The 20,718-nt window shown below is 44.8% G+C and overlaps 1 protein-coding gene across 12 annotated transcripts in view; it reads right to left on the bottom strand.

The window, feature by feature from the left end:
* GAPVD1 (GTPase activating protein and VPS9 domains 1) overlaps positions 1-15,059 on the bottom strand; it is a 108,929-nt gene extending 93,870 nt beyond the window's left edge. For 8 of the 12 annotated variants that reach the window (XM_021927658.2, XM_021927656.2, XM_021927657.2 and 5 more), the window contains exons 1-2: positions 14,899-15,032; positions 5,789-5,837 (exon numbers count right to left, since the gene is read on the bottom strand). The gene's annotated coding sequence lies outside the window, so the exon portion shown is untranslated. Of the gene's footprint in view, positions 1-5,788; positions 5,838-14,898 lie in introns of all 12 variants that reach the window. The other 4 variants (XM_021927652.2, XM_021927654.2, XM_021927653.2 and 1 more) reach the window with 4 other exon arrangements.
* Between the last annotated feature and the right edge of the window lie 5,659 nt (positions 15,060-20,718).

Genomic DNA, 20,718 nt, shown 5'->3' with positions numbered 1-20,718 from the left:
AAAAAAAAAAAATGTATAAAGCACTTAACAATTATATATAATGTTAACTATAATTTGGGGGAAAATAATTCAAATCAAATAGTAAGTGCATGCATATGTGAGAAAGAAAACCCTTCATTTTTTTCCCATTGTTTTTAGGTTTTTTTAAAAAACAAAGAACAGGTCAGGGATGGTGGCTCATATCTGTAATTCCAACACTTTGGGAGGCTGAGGCAGGCATATCACTTTAGGTCAGGAGTTCAAGACCAGGCTCGCCAACATGGTGAAACCCCGTCTCTACTAAAAATACAAAAATTAGCCGAACACGGTGGCGTGCGTCTGTAATCACAGCTACTTGGGAGGCTGAGGCAGGAGAATCGCTTGAACCCAGGAGGCAGAGGTTGTAGTGAGCCGAGACTGTGCCACTGCACTCCAGCCTGGGCAAGTGCAGGCTCCTGAGCTCAAGTGACGGAGCACTACTCTGTCTCAAAATAATAATAATAATAATAATAAATAAATAAAAATAAAAATAAATACTTATTACTTTAGTAATTAAAAAAAAAAAAAAAGGAGCTCTCAGCCTTAGTGCCATTTCCTTGGAAACCTCTGCGCCATGAGAGTCAAGTGGAGGAAGAAGCGAATGCACAAAAGAAAGATGAGGCAGAGGTCCAAGTAAACCGCTAGCTTGTTGCACCGTGGAGGCCACAGGAGCAGAAACATGGAATGCCAGACGCTGGGGATGCTGGTACAAGTTGTGGGACTGCATGCTACTGTCTAGAGCTTATCTCAATGGATCTAGAACTTCATCACCCTCTCATCACCGATCACCTGAAACCCACCTTGCTCATAACCAAAACTGCCCATGTTGGTCCTCTGCCCTGGACCTGTGACATTCTGGACTATTTCTGTGTTTACTTGTAGCCACGTATAACACCCATACAATAAATCACATCTTCCGCAGTCTTAGCTGAAGAATTAAAAAAAAAAAAAAAAAGAAAAGAAAAACAATAAAAATTTGACACCAAGCTCTTCCCTGCTGAAGATCTACTACTGCAATTACTGAAACACACAAGACAAATTATGTAAAAATGAGAAAATTTTCAAACGCCACAAAAAGGGCATAGTATTTAACTTCAAAAGAAGACATAGTTCAACAATAACAAGCTACACACTAACAAGCAGAACTGCAATGGCATTAAAAGTATACCCCATTATTTCCCAGAGGAAATAAATAACATAGAAGTATCCAACCAATCTAGAAATAAGTGCCTATCTGGAACTTTCACAATTAGATACACCTCCATTAATTGTATGAGTGTGAAATTAAATACCACCAAATCTAATTTAACAATCTCTAATGACAACTCAGTAAGATATATATAAATCTGGAGATCAAGATAAACAAAGTAACTAAAACAATCTAAAATCCTTAGAACACTGTAAACTTATGAGAGGAAGTTTTCACAACCCCCAGGCTTTGAGGAAGCTTTGGTCCCCTGGATGAACTTAGCTGTTTCCATAAATACAGTGGGTACACAAAACAACCGAATGAAGGAGCAGAAAGAGAACTTTGAGCCTCAGCTGCATTTTTGCTGAGCTGTAATACTGGTAAAGCCTGTTTCAAGATTCAAGAGTCAACCCTCAAAATTAAAGAAAGCATGTAAACAGAGGGCTGTCATGTACATTTCATCACATTTACCAGAATGATGTTTCATAAAAATTACACATATTCATTATCAAACTTCAAACAGCATTATTATCATTACTGTGGTTCTACCCAAAAGAAACCTCCTAGTCACCATTATCCAGTTTGTTAAAATAGCTTTTCAAAAAGAAATCAATCATTAAGATGTCTCTATACAATTATGGAATTCATAATTTCAAATAATGTGCATAATGCCTAAGAAAAAGAGAACGAATCCAATAAAAGTCAGCTATTACCATTACCATTATCATGGTAATATTTTCAAATTAAGGAACAGAAACTTATTCATAGAGAGGCCTTAATAATAAGTTACTTTGTCAGAATCCAAGTTGGCCTATCACAACCTGGAATAGTTAGATATTAAAAGGACTTTGTTTTAGAGGAGTCAAAGTTGGGTTCCAAAGGAGTTAGTAAAGATGAAATAATTTCTGCATAAAGAATACTCAAGCCTGTAATCCCTGCACTTTGGGAGGCCAAGACGGGCGGATCACGAGGTCAGGAGATCGAGACCATCCTGGCTAACATGGTGAAACCCTGTCTCTGCTAAAAAATACAAAAAACTAGCCGGGCGTGGTGGCGGGCACCTGTAGTCCCGGCTACTCAGGAGGCTGAGGCAGGAGAATGGCGTAAACCCGGGAGGTGGAGCTTGCAGTGAGCTGAGATCTGGTCACCGCACTCCAGCCTGGGCGACAGAGACAGACTCTCAAAAAAAAGAAAAAAAAAAAAAAAAAAAAGAATTAATATATTTTTGACCGGGCGCGGTGGCTCACGCTTGTAATCCCAGCACTTTGGGAGGCCGAGGCAGGTGGGCCACGAGGTCAGGTGTTCAAGAGCAGCCTGGCCAAGATGGTGAAACCCCTTCTCTACTAAAAATACAGAAATTAGCCAGGCATGGTGGCAGGCACCTGTAATCCCAGCTACTCGGGTGGTTGAGGCAGGAGAATCGCTTGAACCCGGGCAGCAGAGATTGAAGTGAGCCAAGATCACGCCACTGCACTTCAGCTTAGGAGATAGAGTGAAACACCATCTCAAAAAAGAATTAATGTAGTTTTTGCAAAGTTTTTCCAGTACAGAAATCTGTATTTTTAAACATTTGGCAATTCAGCCTTAAGTGTTAATAACTTTTGGACCTAATGCATTTTTGTAAAGTAGTCAAGATAATGGAAGTAAGTAAATATAAATAACACAAGTAAAACAAAGGGATAGATTAGAATTCCGCATTAGAAAGTGAAAGGAGGGCCAGGTGTGGTGGCTCACGCCCATAATTCCAGCACTGAGGCAGGTGGATCGCTTGAGGTTGGGAGTTCAAGACTAGCCTGGCTAACACGGTGAAATAACGTCTCTACTAAAAATACAAAAATTAGCCAGGTGTGGTGGTGGGTGCCTGTAGTCTCAACTACTCAGGAGGCTGAGGCAGGAGAATCGCTTGAACCTGGGAGGCAGAGGTTGCAGTGAGTCGAGATCACGTTACTGCACTCCAGCCTGGGCAACAGAGCAAGAGTCCGTCTCAAAAAATAAAAAATAAAAAAATAAGTTAATCTACATCCGAAAAATGTAAGTATTTCGTCAAAATTAAGATTGTCTGGCAGGATAATACTACACTCTGATCCTAGGAGAAAGGAAAAAGGCTAATATGCCTTGACTAATTTTTTTGTCTTTTTTCCGATAGAAGAACCATGTGGGTTTAATCTTTCCAAAGATTCACAGAAAATAAATAACACATAAATTGGTAAGGAAAAAAAAAAAAGAACTAAACACGTTTGACAACATGCCTTCTACTAGTCTCCAGCGTGGGTGTACCGGCATTATAAGGGAGCAAGACCAAGCAAGCACCTTTTCGGACAGACATCTTAGATTAACAAGCAGACGCAGTATCTGTTTATACACTTACAAGAGTATGTTTAAAGCCTGTATTTTTTAAATGGCTTACAAAAAAAGGTATATAAAAACATAATTTTGGCCACACACACACACAGAGTATTAGAACTAAATTTATACTTTTATACTTTTCTTTCAGACACAAGCACTTACCAGGTATCTGCTTCATCTTCAAACTCAAAAAAAAAAAAAAATTATAGAAACCCCTATGAAGTCTATTAAGTCCTTCACTCAACCATTTTTTTTTTTTTTTTTGAGATGGAGTTTCACACTTGTTGCCCAGGCTGGAGTGCAATGGCGTGATCTCAGCTCATGGCAACCTCAGCCTCCCAGGTTCAAGTGATTCTCCTGCCTCAGCCTCCCGAGTAACTGGGATTACAGGCATGCGCCACTACGCCTGGCTAATTTTATACTTTTACTAGAGACGGGGTTTCTCCACGTTGGTCAGGCTGGTCTCAAACTCCCGACTTCAGGTGATCCGCGTGCCTCGGCCTCCCAAAGTGCTGGGATTACAGGTGCGAGCCACTGCGCCCGGCCTCAACCATTCATTTATATGTATATTAAATATTAGAAACTGAAGTATCAAGATATTCACCACTTCCTCTGACCACTATATTACCAAGTTTTAAACTGGGTTTCAGCTTTGAAACAAAAAATAACCACCTTTCTGAAATGCTTTTACAAAATCATAATACATATTGAAACATATCCAGAAAAATTAGAAAATATAGGTAAGCATAAAGAAGGAAAGATTTTTTTGTTTTTGTTTTTTTGAGACGGACTCTTGTTCTGTCACCCAGGCTGGAGTGCAGGGGCAAAATCTTGGCTCACTGCAAACTCTGACTCCCAGGTTCAAGCAATTCTCCTGCCTCAGCCTCCCAAGTAGCTAGGACTACAGGTGTGTGCCACCATGCCCAGCTAATTTTTGTAATTTTAGTAAAGACAGGGTTTTTCCATGTTGGCCAGGCTGGACTCAAACTCCTGACCTCAAGGGATCCACCCGCCTCGGCCTCCCAAAGTGCTAGGATTATAGGTATGAGCCACTGTGCCTGGCCAGCAGTAAAGTTTAACTGACTATAATCTTAGTTACCAGAAATCAAACAGCTAGGTGCCTAAAACTTATTCTAAAATGTGTATACAGTACAAAATGTTTGGTTCTAGTTCCTTTACAAATTAAAACATCTGGCTAGGCATGGTGGCTTGAGCCTAGTCCAGCACTTCCGGAGGCTGAGGCGGGCAGATCACTTGAGATCAGGAGTTTGAGACCAGCCTGGCCAACATGGTGAAACCCTGTCTCTACTAAAAATACAAAACACTAGCCAGATGTGGTCGTGGGCGCCTGTAATCCCAGCTACCAGGGAGGCTGAGGGAAGAGAATCACTTGAACCTGGAAGGCAGAGGTTGCAGTAAGCAGAGATGATGCCACTGAACTTCAGCCTGGGCAACACAGCAAGACTCTGTCTCAAAAAAAAAAAAAGGCCGGGCACGGTGGCTCATGCCTGTAATTCCAGCACTGCAGGAGGCTGAGGCAGGCGGATCACTAGAGGTCAGAAGTTCAAGACCAGCCTAGCCAACATAGTGAAACCTTGTCTCTATTAAAAATACAAAAACTTAGCAGGGCATGGTGGCACCTATAATCCCAGCTACTTGGGAGGCTGAGGCTCAGTGAGCTGAGATGGTGTCACTGCACTCCAGCCTGGGCAACACAGCGAGACTCCAACTCAAAAAAAAAAAAAAACTAAAATATCTTGAAAAGGATTACTTAAGGAGTTAAAGTTGAAAATAATTCTATGCAAACACAAGTTTAGGCAGTTCAAGTGTAAAACATACATAACTGAAAATTAACTCCAGAGAAGGAGATGTGTATGACAAAAAAAACAGCCTCCAAAAACTTGAAGGAAAAAAAAATACTCAACTAAACATTTGAAAATTATTTTTTCAAGTACTAGTCTGTCCAAAGCAAATAAGGAGGACTCAGCTGGGCAAAGCAGCATACTCCTATATTCCCAGCTACTCAGGAGGCTGAGGCAGAAGGATCACCCTGTTCAGGCCAGGAGTTTGAGGCTACAGTAAACTATGATGGCACCACTGCACTCTGACAACAGAGTGAGAATATGTCTAAAAAAAAAAAAATGATTCCACTTACATAAAAATTAAAAATCTGTAGCTGTATGCAAACTTAAAAAAATTAATTATTTAAAAAATTATTTTTAAATTGTACTTTACCTTTGAGATTCCTAGAATGTATAACCAACTCTCTCCAGTACACTTACCCCTAAAGAAAAAAAAAAAGAAAAAGGAAAAAATAATAAACTGAATGTGTTACCACTGGAATGTACCTACTTTCGCTATTAAACTATCTACAAACATTATGAGTCGCTGGGCGCAGTGGCTCATGCCTGTAATCCCAGTAGTTTGGGAGGCCGAGGCAGATGAATTACTTGAACTCAGGAGTTCGAGACCAGTGTGGGCAACATGGCAAAACCCTACCTCTACAAAAAATACAAAACTTGTATTTAAAATTCGTCTGGTCAAACAAAAATAAAATACAAAACACAAAAATTAGCCAAGCACGGTGTCATGTGCCTGTGGTCCCAGCTACTGGGAAGGCTGAGGCAGGGGAATCTCTTGAGTCAGGGAGATGGAAGCTGCAGTGAGCTGTGATCACGCCACTGCACTCCAGCCTGCATGACAGACCAAGACCTTGTCTCTAAAACAAAAACAAAAATCAGTATTAGGGGTAATTATTCTAAATAAACTAATTAAACTGAAGCATACATTTACAGAGCAGCAAGTTTTATATTGTTAGTTGCACCAACAAAAGATCAGTACATATTGTCACAATTTCCAGAATGCCATGATCAGGTAGTGTCACCTTGTTAGGTAATAAGAACTATGTGCCATCACTGGAGAGCAGCTCACAAACCCTCAGTGGAGCCAGCTTGGTAAAGTGAGATGTGACAACGCTGTGACGGTGGCTAAGAAAGCACCAGGAGAATAAAGTTCTTGGGGTTTTTTGTTTTTTTTTTTTTACTTTTTGAGATGGAGTTTCGCTCTGGTTGCCCAGGCTGGAGTACAATGGCACAATCTCAACTCATCGCAGTTTCCACCTGCTGTGTTCAAGCGATTCTCCTGCCTCAGCCTCCCGAGTTGCTGGGATTACAGGCGCCTGCCACCACGCCCAGCTAATTTTTTGTATTTTTAGTAGAGACGGGGTTTCACAGTGTTAGCCAGGATGGTCTCGAACTCCTGACCTCGTGATCTGCCCGCCTCGGCCTCCCAAAGTGCAGGGATCACAGGTGTGAGCCACTGCGCCTGGCCGAATAAAGTTTATTTTAAAGTCTAGCAGCTAGGCATAGTGACTCACACCTGTAATCCCGAAGCTTTGGGAGGCCAAGCTGGGAGGACTGCTTCAGCCCAGGAGTTTGAGACCAGCCTGGGGAACACAGGGAGATCCTGTCTCCCCAGTAATTAAAAAAAAAAAAAATTTTTTTTTTTGAGACGGAGTCTCGCTCTGTAGCCCAGGCTGGAGTGCAGTGGCCGGATCTCAGCTCACTGCAAGCTCCGCCTCCCGGGTTCACCCCATTCTCCGGCCTCAGCCTCCCGAGTAGCTGGGACTACAGGCGCCCGCCACTTCGCTCGGCTATTTTTTGTATTTCTTAGTAGAGACGGGGTTTCACCGTGTTAGCCAGGATGGTCTCGATCTCCTGACCTCGTGATTCGCCCATCTCGGCCTCCCAAAGTGCTGGGATTACAGGCTTGAGCCACCGCGCCCGGCCAAATTTTTTTTAATTGGCTGGGTGTGGTAGCTCACCCCTCTAATCCCAGCACTTTGGGAGGCCAAGGTGGGCAGTTCACCTGAGGTCAGGAGTTCAAGACCAGCCTGATCAACATGGTGAAACCCCATCTCTACTAAAAATACAAAATTAGCTGGGCATGGCGGCACATGCCTGTAATCCCAGCAACTCGGGAGGCTGAGGCAGGAGAATCGCTTGAACGCAGCAGGTGGAAACTGTGATGAGTTGAGATTGTGCCATTGTACTCCAGCCTGGGCAACCAGAGCGAAACTCCATCTCAAAAAATAAAAATTACGGCCGGGCGCGGTGGCTCAAGCCTGTAATCCCAGCACTTTGGGAGGCCGAGACGGGCGGATCACGAGGTCAGAAGATCGAGACCATCCTGGCTAACATGGTGAAACCCCATCTCTACTAAAAAATACAAAAAACTAGCCGGGTGAGGTGGCGGGCGCCTGTAGTCCCAGCTGCTCGGGAGGCTGAGGCAGGAGAATGGCGTAAACCCGGGAGGTGGAGCTTGCAGTGAGCTGAGATCCGGCCACTGCACTCCAGCCTGGGCGACAGAGCGAGACTCCGTCTCAAAAAAAAAAAAAAAAAAAAGAAATAAAAATTACAACAATTAATTAACCGGGTGTGGTGGCGCATCCCAACCTACTCAGGAGGCTGAAGTGGGAGGATTGCTTGAGCCCAGGATGTCAAGGCTGCAATGATCCCTGATAGTGCAATTGAACTCCAACCTAGACAACAGAGCAAGACTTGTCTCAAAATTCAAATTCCTGGGCTCAAGTAATCTGTCCATCTCGGATTCCCAAAGTAAAATGTGCATCTTCTATGTGTAAAGTAAACATGGCAAAATGTTAACAGCAAATCTAGGTGAAGGATAGATGAATGTTTGCTGAACAACTCTTCTGTAGGCTTACAATTTTTCAAAGAGTTGCAAAAATAATATTTAAAAGTTATGGATTACAAAAAAACAAACCTGCTGGGTTCAGTGGCTCATGCCTGTAACCCCAACCCTTTGGGAGGCCAAGGCAGGCGGATCACTTTAGGTCAGGAGTTCAAGACCAGGCTTGCCAACATGGTGAAACCCCATCTCTACTAAAAATACAAAAAACTAGTCAGGTGTGGTGGCACGTGCCCATAGTACCAGCTACTCAGGAGGCTGAGGCAGGAGTATCTCTTGAACCCAGGAGGGGGAAGTTGCAGTGACTTGAGATGGCGCCACTGCACTCCAGCCTGGACCACAGAGCAAGACTCTATCTCAAAAAAAAAAAAACAAAAAGAAAAAAAAAAAAACAGCAGAAAATAGGGAAAGATACAAATAATAATTTAGCACGTATACTCTGCCTCCCAGAATTAACTGTTAATTGTCACAGTTGTGTCTAGCCTCAAAAAAAAAAAAATTATAGCTATCGGGCTGGGTGCGGTGGCTCACCCCTGTAATCCCAGCACTTTGAGAGGCCGAGGCGGGCGGCTCACGAGGTCAGGAGATCAAGACCATCCTGGCCAACATGGTGAAACCCTGTCTCTACTAAAAAATACAAGAAATTAGCTGGGCGTGGTGGCGGGCGCCTGTAGTCCCAGCTACTCGGGAGGCTGAGGCAGGAGAATGGCGTGAACCCGGGAGGTGGAGCTTGCAGTGAGCCGAGATCGCGCCATTGCACTCCAGCCTGGGCGACAGAGTGAGACTCCGTCTAAAAAAAAAAAAAAAAAAATTGTAGATATCATCCCCTTTGCCACTACCTCCCATTCATATTCCCTTATAGACATGAAATTATAGAGTATGCTTATTTTCAACTTTATTTGACAGTATTTGCTGCAAATACTGTCTCCAAAAGCAGCTGTAACAGTTTACGCTCAACCAACAGTTTTTCCTCCTCCCAACAGTAACTGGTAGCAGTTTCTTTTTTTTTTTATTTTTTATAAATTTTTTCTTTTTTAATAAAGATGGGGATCTCACTTTGTTGCCCAGGCTGTTCTTGAACTCCCCAGTTCATGGTCTCAAGTGGCCCTCAACCTCCAAAAGTGCTAAAATTACAGGCAGGAGCTACCACGCCTGGCCAGTAGTTTCCAAAATTACCATTTTTGCCACATCTTCACCAATATTTGATATTGTCAGACACGAAATTTTTTTTTTTTTTTTTTGAGGTGGAGTCTCACTCTGTTGCCCAGGCTGGAGTACAGTGGTGCGATCTCAGCTCACCGCAACCTCAGCCTCCCAGGTTCAAGGGATTCTCCTGCCTTAGCCTCCCAAGTAGCTGGGATTACAGACATGTGCCACCACGCCCGGCTAATTTTTAAATTTTTAGTAGAGACGGGGTTTCACCATGTTGGCCGGGTTGGTCTCAAACTCTTGACCTCAGGTGATCCGCCCACCTCGGCCTCCCAAAGTGCTGGGATTACAGGTGTGAGACACTGCACCCAGCCCAGACATGAAATTTTTTTTATAAATCTGATGTGAAAAACATATTTTCACTTATTTTGGCTTTCACTTCCTTGATTACTAATCAGTTACACTGATTGTAATTCAATACTAATTCTAGCACCAATATCGCTTTCTAGAGCTCCTTTGCTTTCATTTTGACAGAAGCAAATTTGTGGCCCTTAACATACTGAATAAGAGAGCAATTAAGAAACAATGCAGCTGGACACAGTGGCTCATGCCTGTAATCCCAGCACTTTGGGGGGCCAAGGCGGGCAGATCACGAGGTCAGGAGTTCAAGATCAGCCTGGCCAATATGATGAAATCCCATCTCTACTAAAAAATACAAAAATTAGCCGGCCGTCATGGCACCTGCCTGTAGTCCCAGCCCAGGAGGGAGACTGAGGCAGGAGAATCGCTGGAACCCGGGAGGCAGAGGTTTCAGTGAGCCGAGATCATGCCACTGCACTCCAGCCTGGGAGACAAAGTGAGACTCCCTCTCAAAAAAAAAAGAAAACAAAAAGAAACAATGCCAGGCGTGATGGTGCCTACCTATAGTCCTAGCTACTTGGTAAGGCTGAGGCAGGAGGATCACTTGAGTCCAGGAGTTCAAGTCCAGCCTAAGCAATGCAGCAAGACCTTGTTTCAAAAAAAAAAAAAAAGAAGGAAGAAAGAAGGAAGAAGAATGAGGAGAAATAAAACAATCTAGGATCACACAGTAAAAGGTAAAAGAACCTAAGCAAAACAAGAACTTCACCTACAGATTGTCCCTTTTATTACATCATACAAAGTGAAGAATAATCAAACCTACATGGCAGCATGTACCAAGAATGATTAGTCCCCAAATGAAACCAAATGCTCACAAAAGCACAACATAGTGCTGGGAAATAATTTTCTGTATTTAAAAAAATGTAAGATGGCCAGGCATGGTGGCTCACTCCTGTAATCCCAGCACTTTGGGGGGCTGAGGCAGGTGGATCACTTGAGGTCAGGAGGTTCAAAGTCAGCCTGACCAACATGGTGAAACCTGCTTCCTACTAAAAATGCAAAAATTAGCCAGGTATGGTGGCAGGCACCTGTAGTCCCAGCTACTGGGGAGGCTGAGACAGGAGAATCACTTGAACCCGGGAGGCAGAGGTTGCAGTAAGCTGAGATCGTGCCACTGCACTCCAGCCTGGGTGACAGAGCAAGACTCCATCTCAAAAAAAAAAAAAAAAGTAAGATGAAAAACATAAGATGAAATTCAACCCAGTATGTATAATACGATTTGCAAGATTTTAAATGGATGTGCTTTATTCTTAGAAATAAAATACTTAGCTTCTATAAACTCATCCATTCATTTATTTAATCAGCAAGTATTTACTTAGCACCTATTGTGTGCCGTCCACTATTCTGGAACAGCAGTGAAGACAAAGTCTCTATTGTCATGAAGCTAACATTCAAGGAAGAAAAGAAAAAGATTAAAATACTCTATAAATATACGTACAAGCGACATAAAGGGGAAGAGGACAAAGAATGACAAAGAGAGTGATGTAAGGACACAGAAAGTGACAGGGAAGATCTCTTCAAGGCAGTGACTTGCAATATGGTGTGTTCAACTCAACATAAACTGTTCCAGTACCAATTATCTGCTTCATAAAAAGTTTTATCCACCTTTTCATACTCCCCCTTCATTTTATCCAGAAAAAGCGTACTGTAGTGGTTTTCTATTATTGCTATTATTTTAGAGGGGAAAAAAAATCTCCTACAAGATGTTGACAGGTTGTTTACAAACAGGTAAAACTTTCAAGCCACACACAGTCTGAAGAAAATGTTAAGAGAGATTTGTCAGTGAGAAGGCTAATGCCAAAATGAAGCAAATAAGAATTTGAAAACGAATTTCAAGAAAATGATTTACCAACTTTTCAACTCTATAGTATGTTTACTTTCTATCACATATGAAAAGAAAGTTAATAGCAAGAGTAAAATGGCTTTTGGGTTTTTTGTTTTTGTTTTTCTTTTTGAGGCAGAGTCTTACTCTGTCTCCCAGTGGCACGATGTCGGCTCACTGCAACCTCTGCCACCCAGGTTCAAGCGATTCTCCCGCCTCAGCCTCCCAACTAGCTAGGATTATAGGCACCCATCAAGGCACCTGGCTAATTTTTGTAGTTTTACTAGAGATGGGGTTTCACCATCTTGGCCAGGTTGGTTTTGAACTCCTGACTTCGTGATCCACTCACCTTGGCCTCCCAGTGGTGGGATGATTACAGGCATGAGCCACCACGCCCACACTTTTTTTTTTTTTTTTTTTTTTGATACGCAGTTTTGCTCTCGTAGCCCAGGCCGGGGTGCAATGGCACAATCTCGGCTCACTGCAACATCCGCCACCTGGGTTCAAGCAATTCTCCTGCCTCGGCCTCCTAAGTAGCTGGGATTACAGGTGCCCGCCACTACGTCCAGATAATTTTTGTATTTTTAGTAGAGACAGGGTTTCACCATGTTGGCCAGACTGGTCTCGAACTCCTGACCTCAGGTGATCCACCCACCTCGGCTTCCCAAAGTGCTGGGATTACAGGCATGAGCACCATGCCTGGCCCAAAAAATATATTTCAAGAGAGATTCTCTTGTTTTTCATTTAAAGATAGAAAAATTAGGGCCGGGCACGGTGGCTCATGCCCATAATCCCAGCACTTTGGGAGGCCGAGGTGAGCAGATCACAAAGTCAGGAGTTTGAGACCAGACTGGTCAACATGGCAAAACCCCGTCTCTACTAAAAATACAAAAATTAGCTGGGCGTGGTGGCGCGCTCCTGTAATCCCAGCTACTCAGGAGGCTGAAGCATGAGAATTGCTTGAACCCAGGAGGCAGAGGTTGCAGTGAGCCGAGATCACATCATTGCACTCCAGCCTGGCCAACAAGAGTGAAACTCCGTCCCAAAAAAACAAAATTCCACCTCCATGATTTAAAGAAAACCAGCAAACAGTAAAATTTCTTTTCACAGGGTTACATCAGAACATCAGAGCTTACAGAGCTGCAATCACTTAGAACTGGGGAGGTGCCTTAATACAAAAATTAAAGGCCAACATATTCACTTCCCTTTCCTCTTCCAATTATTTTGTTCACTCCCCATTACCCTGAATGAAACATCTATGGTCTGTTCTTTCAAAATGACTACTCTGGGCAGGATGCGGCGGCTCACATCAGTAATCCCAGCACTCTGGGAGTCCGAGGCAGGCAGATCACCTGAGGTCAGGACTTTGAGACCAGCTTTACCAACATGGTGAAACCTTGCCTCTACTAAAAATATAAAAATTATCTGGGCGTGGTGGTGGGTGCCTGTAGTCCCAGCTACTCAGGAAGCTGAGGCACGAGAATCACTTGAACCCGGGAGGCTGAGGTTGCAGTGAGCGGAGATCACGCCACTGCACTCCAGCCTGGGCAACAGAGCCAGACTCCATCTCGAAACAAAAAAAAAAAAAAAAAAAGGCTACTCTGATCCCATCCAAATCTTTTATCTCCCTGATTATGAAATTCTCTTTCGTCTATACTGTCATCCTGTCTGACTTCAATGACTCAGATGTTCTTCTAAGTAGACTTATAGATTCAAAAAAACTTACTTCTATTTCAGGAGGGTTTTTTTTGTTGTTGTTGTTTTTGAGACGGAGTCTCACTCTGTCGACAGGCTGGAGTGCAGTGGCGTGATCTCAGCTCACTGCAACCTCCACCTACCAGGCTCAAGCGATTCTCTTGCCTCAGCCTCCCGAGTAGCTGGGACTACAGGCACAGGCCACCACACCCAACTAATTTTTGTATTTTTAGTAGAGATGGGTTTCACCATGTTGGCCAGGATGATCTCCATCTCTTGACCTCAGTGATCTGCCCACCTCAGCCCCCCAAAGTATTTCAGAAGTTCTTAATCTTTTTGTGCATGGACCTCATTGGCAGTCTGGTGAAGCCTATGGTCCCGTTCTCAGATTTCTTTTAAATGCATAATTAAATACATGTGATTGCAAGGGAAGCCAATTATACAGAAATATTAGCAACACAACTTAACAAACTAATATGGTAATAATATATGTACAGCCTTATTATCACATTAAATAACAAGGTCTTAACGGCGGGTCTAGTAACACCAGAAATTCAAAGAAGTGATAACCATAAATGATATTCTGAGCTGTCTGCAACTGTAAATATGATACAAAAATATCCGCAATTTTTATTGATGACAAAGTCATAAGCGTTGCTAATTCTACTCTGGCTTGTTGTCCACATTCACAACTGAAGGAAATAATAAGTTTCAGATAGCAGTCAATAAAAATAATGATGTCATTTTATCATCCTAGTGAAAGGACCCTTCTAATTCTATCCGTCAATGAACTCCAGTTTAAAACCCCTCTCTAGTTCAAAGTCCTGCTCAGAACTTATTTTCGTCATAAATTTAAAAATAAAAACACTGATTCCTCCTTTGACCTAGTTCTCATCTGAACCTATCACTATGTCTCCCTGTTTTTATGCACATTTATACACAGAACCCTGTGTGTACTTCTGTGGTTTGCCTAGCCAGCACCCATTACAATTTTGCCAGTCAATAAAAGGTGAAGTTGAAAGGGATGGAAATAACCAACAGCTACCTCACTTTCATACCTCCGACAGCAAGAGGAAAGATGCCAAGTATGGTGAGTGTCTGTGGTAGGTGGGCTGCCCCTAGACCCGTGTGTCCAGCTTGTCAAGCTTCCCCGCAGCACGACATCTTTATCAGCGACACTCAAAAGACATTCCATTTCGTTCTCGCCTCCTGTACTCAGTTCCCTACCTGCCGGGCCTCTAGTCTCTGGCCCCCACCCGAGACCGCTCAGCGGTCCCCCAGTCCCTTCCCATCCCATCCCCCACGCGCCTCTCCCTCTCCTTAACCCCAGGCCGCCCTGGCTCCTGCGCGCCGCCACATTTCTCCCCTGGGCCTAACCCAGTGTCCCCCAACCCCCACCTCGCCCGACACTGACGGGAAGGTCCCGGGACCCCGGGGTCAGTTGGACCGGACGGCCCGGCCGTCAGAGGCAGGCTGCGGCCCTAGGCCGGAGCAAGCCGGCCGCGAGGCAGGGAGCAGCGCACCGCGCGCGGGCTAAATCGGGACGCGCGCTCACCAAGGGGCTCATGCGGATGAAGACACGGAGGACTCAGCCGGACCGCCACTCGGCCTCGGAGCCGTCGCCCTCGCCGGTGACTGCCCCCGCCGCCGCTGCCGCCACCTTCGCCACTCGCCTGTTGGCTTCCCTGCGTCCTGCAGCGGCGCTGCCGCCACGCCAGCGCGCGTGCGCGGCGCCGCGGGCGCCCCTGGGAGCGGTAGTTCCGCCCGGGAAGCCGGGGGCTCCCACTTCCTCCTTAGGCAGCCCTAGGTCAGCTGCCGGCTGAGGCGGTCGTGGGTGTCCGGGTCCGGAATCGTCTTCCGGAAGGTTGTTTACCAGGCCTGAGCCCTGGTTTCCGCCTGCAGTAATGCTGGAAGTGAAGAATCCGACTGAGCAAGTATGTGTAAAGCAAAAATGTAGAGCGTTTTATGCTTTCTGTGACAACGCTCAGTTGCCCAGGACACATTATTCGAAAGAATGACTCTCTCTTTCTCTCGTCTCTCTCTCTTTCTCTCTCACACACACGCACACACCACTCACAAACCTCCCTTCCTTTTTTTTTTTTTTTTTTTTTTTTTTTTAAAGAGACGGAGTCTCGCTCTGTCGCCCAGGCTGGACTGCAGTGGTGTGATCTCGGCTCACTGCAAGCTCCGCCTCCCGGGTTCACGCCATTCTCCTGCCTCAGTCTCCCGAGTCTCTGGGAGTACAGGCACCCGCCACCACGCCCACCTAATTTTTTGATTTTTAGTAGAGACTGGGTTTCACCGTGTTAGCGAGGATGGTCTCGATCTCCTGACCTCGTGATCCGCCCACCTCACCCTCCCAAAGTGCTGGGATTACAGGCGTGCGCCACCGCTCCCGGCCCCTCCCTTCCCTTTTGTTCAAAGTGCCATTAATTAATTGGTTTGGATGGTATCTGGATTTTAAGTATTAAACCTGCTTTCCCACTTCTCAGTTTCTAAAATCTTATCGTAAACTTGACCATGCAGTTATTTAAAGTAAGTCAATAGATGAGCTGTCTAATAATTTTTTTAACAGCATAACTCAGAGGTCAAGTTAGCTGAGTTAAACAGTCTAGAAACCTTAGAATTGGAAGATACCTCCTTAAAGGTCACTAGTGCAACTGCCGCCCAGGCAGGAATTCCCTCTTGTACATTCAGCCAGATGGTCATCTTGTTCAACAGTTCAAATTTCAGGGAGCTCACTCCCTCAAGTAATGCAGCCTGCTCCACTGTTGGACAGCTCTAAATGTTAGAAAGTTCTGCCTCCTGCTGAGCTGAAATCTGTTTCCCTTTATTTCCTTCCATTGCTGGTAGTTATGCTGCCTGGAGCCATACAGAATGTCTTCCACTTGACAGCTCTTCAAAAAATTGAAAACAATGATTATATCCACCAACACTGGGAGTCTCCCGGCAAAAAAAGGAAAAAAGTAATAATCATTTCCCCAGCTATTTCAAATCAAACTGCTTTCCATCTACTCACCTCCCTTGATGTGTCCCCTTTAGGGGCATGGTGGCACATGCCTGTAATCCCAGCACTTTGCGAGGCCAAGGCAGGAGGATTGCTTGAGCCTAGAAGTTCAAGATCAGCCTGGGCAACATAGTGAAACCCCATCTCTACAAAAACAATACAAAAATTAGACAGCCATGGTGGCGTGCACCTGTAGTCCCAGCTACTAGGGAGGCTGAAGTGGGAAGATCACCAAGCCCAAAGAGGTCAAGGCTGCAGTGAGCTGTGATCATGCCACTGAACTCCAACCTGGACAACAGAGTGAAACCTGTCTCAAAACAATGACAACATTAACATAATTGCTTCATATTTATTTCTTTGTTTTATGACTACATAGGTAGTAATAGAACCACCCATGGCAGACTGCTTGGGTGTTATTGCTATTGTGTTGCCATTCAACTCATTCAGGAATTCAGTCAGCTCTGTTACAAGACATTACTCAATGCACCACTGGCATGAAATAGGCAAGAGGATACAATTTACAATCTAGGGTGGGATGAAACTTCCACAGATTAAGGATCATTACAATAAGCCAAGGTACAAAGCATTCTTAGATTCCCAGAGAGAATGGCCTCTTCAAGTCGAGGGGTCATGACTTTATGGAAGAGGTGACACTTGGGAGTTACTGGATGGTTGGATTTCAAGACAAGAGATGGCATTCGTGGACTGCCAAGGAAGAACTCAGCCTTAGCAAAATGAATGCATCCACAGTGGGGCTCTGGAACACTGCATCTGGGTAGGCTGGAGCACCCAGGCCAGGGAGGAGGGGAAGGAGAGGCCCCAAAAGTTGCAAAAGAATCTTCAGGGAAGCTCCATTGCATGTGAGAAGTAAAAAAGGAACTAGAATGGTCAGTTAATTTTCTGAGCCCTGTTCTGTCACCTACAAATGAAGAACTTGAACTAATAAGCAGTTTTCATTTTTTTTTTTCCAGTCAGCATACTCAAGGAATTCAAATCTCCTGCTAGAACTATGGATCACTACAACAGCGATTCTTAGGAAATATGGAATAGGTGTTATTTTCATCCCTTTTACACATGGGAAAGTAAACTCGAGGTGAAAATTTGCTCAAAATCAATAAATAGTACTCACTGAGGGCAGATCACTGTCTCCCTGGAACCTGGCGTACTGCCTAGAATGTAATAAATGTTTGTTTTTTGTTTTTTAAATGAATGGATGAATACACAGTAAACTCTGTCCAAAGCCCCTTTCTTTCCACTACACAACTCAGTCTTCCCTGACATAGAAGGATATGAAGTTACTTGTTCATAGTCACAAAATTCATACTGGACCTTGTGTACCGTTTAGTTCTTCAGCCTCCCAATTCCACACTCTATTAAACTACTCTGCCTCAGAATCGCAAAACTTTTTTTAATGTTCTTTTTCCTTCTACATATGCACAGCCAGTCTTAGAAGTAAGCCAAGAAAGCAGATGCTATGGCTAAGTGATTTGAGGGGCCTCTGGCAAGTATTTCTGGTCAAAATAAACTTTTATCAGGCCAGGCGCGGTGGCTCAAGCCTGTAATCCCAGCACTTTGGGAGGCCAAGGCGGGTGGATCATGAGGTCAGGAGATTGAGACCATCCTGGCTAACACGGTGAAACCCCATCTCTACTAAAAATACAAAAAATTAGCCGGGTGTGGTGGCGGGCACCTGTAGTCCCAGCTACTCAGGAGGCTGAGGCAGGAGAATGGCGTAAACCCGGGAGGCGGAGCTTGCAGTGAGCCGAGATCATGCCACTGCACTCCAGCCTGGGCGACAGAGCAAGACTCCATCTCAAAAAAAAAAATAAATAAATAAATAAAAACCACTTTATCCCCAGGTCCCTCAAAGGCCCCCAAACTTCATCACTTGTATTGAATCACAAATGTTAACTCGAGCTAAAAATTTAATCTAAACCAATACATAGTCCATGAGGGCACAGACCCCATCTTATTCACCACTGGGCATACTGCCTAGAATGTTTAAATTTTTGTTTTAGAAATAGGTCTTGCTATGTTGCCCAGGCTAGAATGCAGTTAACTATTCACAGGCACCATCATGAGGGCTCAAGGTATCCTTATGCCTCAGCTTCCTGAATAGCTGGGACCACAGGCTTGCATTGCTGTGCTGGGCTTGTTTTTTGTTTTGTTTTGTTTTGTTTTGTTTTGTTTGAGATGGAGTCTTGCTCTGTCGCCCAGGCTGGAGTGCAGTGGCATGATTTCGGCTCACTGCAACCTCCATCTCCTGGGATCAAGCAGTTCTCATGCTTAATCCTCAGCTGGGATTACAGGTGCACGCCACCATGCCTGGCTAATTTTTCTTTTTCTTTTTCTTTCTTTTTTAAGACAGAGTTTCGCTCTTGTCGCCCAGGCTGGAGTGCAATGGCACGATCTCGGCTTACTGCAACCTCCACCTCCCGGGTTCAAGCGATTCTCCTGCCACAGCCTGCTGAGTAGCTGGGATTACAGGCATGTGCCACCATGTGTGGCGTTTTTTGTTTTTTTTGGTTCATTTTGGTTTTTTTTTTGAGACGGAATCGCACTCTGTTGCCCAGGCTGGAGTGCAGTGGCGTGAGCTCAGCTCACTCCATCCTCTGCCTCCTGGGTTCAAGCGATTCTCATGCCTCAGCCTCCCAAATAGCTGGGATTACAGGCTCGGGGCCACTATGCCCGGCTATTTTGTTTGTTTGTTTGTTTGTTTTTTGAGATGGAGTCTCGCTCTGTCACCCAGGTTGGAGTGCAGTGGCGTGATCTCGGCTCACTGCAACCTCCACCTCCCAGGTCCAAGCAATTCTCCTGCCTCAGCTTCCCAAGTATCTGGGATTACAGGCACCCACCACCACACCCAGCTAATTTTGTGTATTTTTAGTAGAGACGGGGTTTCACCATGTTGGCCAGGCTGGTCTCGAACTCCCGACCTCAGGTGATCCACCCGCCTCAGCCTCCCAAAGCGCTGGGATTACAGGCGTGAGCCACCATGCCCGGCCTGTTTGTTTGTTTTTTAATGGAGTTTCGCTCTTGTTGCCCAGGCTGGAGTGCTGTGGCGTGATCTCGGCTCACCATAACCTCTGCCTCCCAGGTTCAAGTGATTCTCCTGCCTCAGCCTCCGGAGTAGCTGGGACTTCAGGTGCATGCCACCATCCCTGGCTCATTTTTGTATTTTTAGTAGAGGCGAGGTTTCACGATATTGGCCAGGCTGGTCTTGAACTCCTGACCTCATGATCCAACCACCTCAGCCTCCCAGAGTGCTGGGATGAGCCACCGCGCTGGCAAATTTTGTATTTTTAGTAGAGACGGGGGTCTCTCCATGTTGGTCAGGCTGGTCTCGAACTCCCAACCTCAGGTGATCTACCCTTCTTGGCCTCCCAAAGTGCTGGGATTACAGGCGTGAGCCACCGAGCCCGGCCCGCTTGTTTGTTTTTGAATGAATGATTGGAGTGCAGAGTCTCAGAGATCAGCTTGTCCAACACCCCCTCTTTTGAATTTCGAGGCTGTTTCTCAATAGATCCTAATTAAAATGTAAGTACCCCTGGGAAAAGTAACTTTTTTTGTTTTGTTTTGTTTTTTTTTGAGTCGGAGTTTTGCCCTTGTGCCCCAAGCTGAAGTGCAATGGCGGGATCTCAGCTCACTGCAACCTCTACCTCCTGGGTTCAAGCGATTTTCCTGCCTCAGCCTCCCAAGTAGCTGGGATTACAGGCATGTGCCACCACACCCAGCTAATTTTGTATTTTTAGTAGAGACAGGGTTTCTCCATGTTGGTCAGGCTGGTCTCAAACTCCCGACCTCAGATGATTTGCCTGGTGGCCTCCCAAACTGCTGGGATTACAGGCACGAGCCATCCATTGTGGCCGAAAAGTAACATTGTTTAAATTATAATACATCTATCTTAGGAAAGAAATACGAGAGTTAAGTGAGACCAAACCATACCAGAAAGGAAAACAGGCCATAAGAAATAAAGATTCCAAAGAGAAAGAGGAAGACGAAAGGGAAGAAACAAGGACTTCACCTATGACATGATTTTACTTCAGTGGTCTCCAACATTTTTGGCACCAGGGACTGGTTTTGTAGAAGACAGTTTTTCCAGGAAATGGGGGTAGGGGGTGGAGGAGGTCAGAGGGGATCGTTTCGGGATGAAATTGTTTCACCTCAGATAATCAGGCATTAGATTTCCATAAGGAGTGGACAACCCTTGCATACGCAGTTCACAATAGGGTTCGCACTCCTATGAGAATCTAATGCCACTGCTGATCTGACAGGAGACGGAGCTCAGGCGGTAATGCTCACTTGCCCACCACTCACTTCCTCCTGTGCTGCTCCATTCCTAACAATCCACAGACTGGTACCAGTTCA

Source organism: Papio anubis, chromosome 13 (genome assembly GCF_008728515.1).
Source record: "Papio anubis isolate 15944 chromosome 13, Panubis1.0, whole genome shotgun sequence".
In the NCBI taxonomy this organism is placed as follows: Eukaryota; Metazoa; Chordata; class Mammalia; order Primates; family Cercopithecidae; genus Papio; species Papio anubis.
Note: the sequence above shows the minus strand (reverse complement) of the source record. Positions and strands in the feature narration are given on the sequence as shown.